Genomic DNA, 3,093 nt, shown 5'->3' on the forward strand with positions numbered 1-3,093 from the left:
TGAGATCTGATACTTGCCAATAGTTAGACTCAACTACACAAAAGATCATTCTCAACATTATTTTCTAAACCCAAGAACTTCAACTAATTTCCATGACATGATATAGTTCTTTTTTTCACATATCTCATAAAAACAATGTAATCATTTTAATATCACCAATATACATATAATCACGCCAACATTAATTAAATAATTCACAACACGTAAAAACCCAATATCAAGAACATCCATCAAATTATAATATCACGCATAATATAGTGCTCACGAAATTTAATTAAATCAATCCCCATAAAGGCCCCCAAAAACCCCTACCTCAATTCCAAAACATAAATCCAATTTAATGAAACCCAAGCAGAACTCTCTATCTCATCCAATATCATATTTCCCTGCATCTCTCTTTAGTCCTCTCTAACAACTATCACGTTGCATGCATGTTATGTAAGAACCCAAAACAAAATATCTAAAAAGAAAGAAAATATCTAAAAAGTAAGGAAAATATCTTTTAGCAAAAAGACCAAATTGCCCTTGCATATTTTAATGGGGGAAAATTTGACTTTTTAATCGAGAAATAATTTGGGAATTCCGCTTATGCCACTGCGTAGAGTGCGGCGAAATGAGACCCCTTTCTCTCTCTCTCCCCCGTCACTTTCTCTCTCTTCCTCTCTCTCTCTCTCTCTCTCTCTCTCTCTCTCTCTCTCTCTCTCGCGCGAAACAGGGCCGTGCGACCCTTCGCCTTCTAAGCGATGGCCCGGCCACCACAGGCCGAGCCGATCTCCGCCGTGGGTACCATCGGGTCCGCCTCCGTATCGCCGTCACAACCTGACCAACCTCCACCCCGGGGGCCGCCCTGAGCTGGCCGGAAAACCATGTTTTCCGGCGGAGGTTCCTTCGAAGCCACCCGAACTTCCAGCTCAAAATTCTCCTTCGTTTCTCCACCAAATCGATCGAGTAAGGTATGGTTTTTGAGCTATTTTCGTGTTCTAGCTGATGGGTATATGGGCTTCGACCGATTTTAGCTCTAAGGGGTTCGATTTTCGACTTGAAATTTGGCCGAAACTTCGGCCCTTCGAAACTACTATTTATGGTCACTTTTTGGGGGTGGTCCAAGAACAAAAGTGACTCCAAATGGGGTGTTTTACTTAGGGTAGGAGTTTGGAGTCTTGGTTCCGAGATTTTTCGGCCACCCGAAATCGCTTTGGACACCCAAAGCTGCCCGCGCGTGCTGGAGCGCATGGGCGAGGGTACCGATGTAATTCTGGGCAGATTTGTGACCCTCGTGTCGTCACGAGCGTGTGGGATTTCGCGGATCTCGATTCGGAGTCCGTTTGAGCCCCGAACGAATTTTCCATATCTCGCGATCCGTGGATGCAGTGTCGTTAAATCGTCGGATCGCGCTGAATTTTGGATATGTCGGTATACACGATGTCAGGATCGTGTAGGATTCGACGGATTGCGAATCGGAGTCCCGGATACTCCGGAATCGCGAACCCTGGGGCTAGGGTTTGGATTTTAAGCGATAATGCGATTTTGGCCAATCCGACCGTCCGTTTTGGACCAAACTCGCAGAACATGGTTCCCTCTCTGTAAGGAACCTTCAGGGAAGCCCAGATTGGTTATTGGAGATCGTGGACCCACGGGGTCCCGGGTCGGCCAATCGGGCAGTGTATCGCTTAGTTGAGCGTCGGACCCTTTAAAACTGTTCCAAGCACTTGAAAAAGGCTAATGTGGGCATAGGAGTAATTTGAATTGAAAGGCACGTACTTCTAGGAGCCAGGGGCAGGGTGTTTAATTTAATTCTTTTATTCAGCGGTTTACTGATTTATTATTCATGGGTAATCAGGCATCAGAGGTCCAACCGACTAGCAAGAGAAACCTTCAAAGGGTCGATTTAGCTCGGACCATCTGTGAGTGGACTTTCTTTCGTAAATTATTTTATAAATGAGTTATATAGAGGATTTCCATAAATAAGATTTTATAAGTGATTTTATTTTGATTTTATATAAAAGAGTTTTTATAAATGAGTTTATTCGAATAAATTTCCTTATTTGATCTTGAGTATGTTTTATTATGGTTCCGAACACGATTATTACAGTAATAGTTCTATAAGTCGGTGCTGCTTATTTACCAGTTATAGAAACAGAGTTTGAGTTTCGAATCAGTTGAGACCGCAGCACGACTTGAGTTTTACAGTTATTATTCAGATATTTCTTTTTAAAGGAATTTATTTTAAAACCACCTCGTACCCGTTTTTTTATGGTGATTACCCAGAGTCGGACCGATGTCTACGGACATCCAGTCTGATTATAGTTCAGTCAGTGCACTTGACTTTGCCTCACGAGTTTCGGGGACGCTCGACCCGTGAGTGCCAGGATTTGCGGCTCGGCAGACTTGGTGTCCCGAGACCTGCCAGGATTGCGGCTCGGCTGACTCTATGTCCCCGAGACCTGCCAGGATTGCGGATCAGGCTGACTTCGGTCCCCTGCATCCTGCCAGAGCGACTCGAGTTGACTTGGTGTCATCGAGGAATCTGCCGGCGGGACAGGCTGATCATAGTCCCCTGATTTCGCCAGTTTGTGGCTCGGGTAGCCTGTGTGACGCCCGAGACCTGCCAGGGAATTGACGGATATGACAGGGGTACAAATTGGTGGTATTTTCGAAGAATTTTGAGTTTCTTTTATTTAATGATGATTTTTAGTTATTTTATATCAGCTTTTCTGATTTTTTAGGCATAGATACCTTTATATTTGTTCAGTTATGCAAGGTTTGAGTACAGAGTTTTTATACACGTTTGATTTCAGCATTTTTATGCAAGCTTTGATTTCAGTGGTTTTGTATGAAACTTTTGAGCTTGAATATGACTGATATAGAATGCCTTGAGTTGAATATGCTTGATGCAAAAGAGTACGTATTCAGTTTTATTTAACTATTTTTTTCATGGGGGATATTATGTTTATGAAAATTGTTTTGAAGAACATTATTTTTGTCCACTCACATTTTCAACCTGTTTTTCGCCCCCAGGCCGTAGAAGTATGCGGAATCCACCACCGGGCCATTCATAGCTTCCGTGCCTCAAAGCCAGGTATAATGTTGTAA

Source organism: Prunus dulcis, chromosome 4 (genome assembly GCF_902201215.1).
Source record: "Prunus dulcis chromosome 4, ALMONDv2, whole genome shotgun sequence".
Lineage (NCBI taxonomy): Eukaryota > Viridiplantae > Streptophyta > Magnoliopsida > Rosales > Rosaceae > Prunus > Prunus dulcis.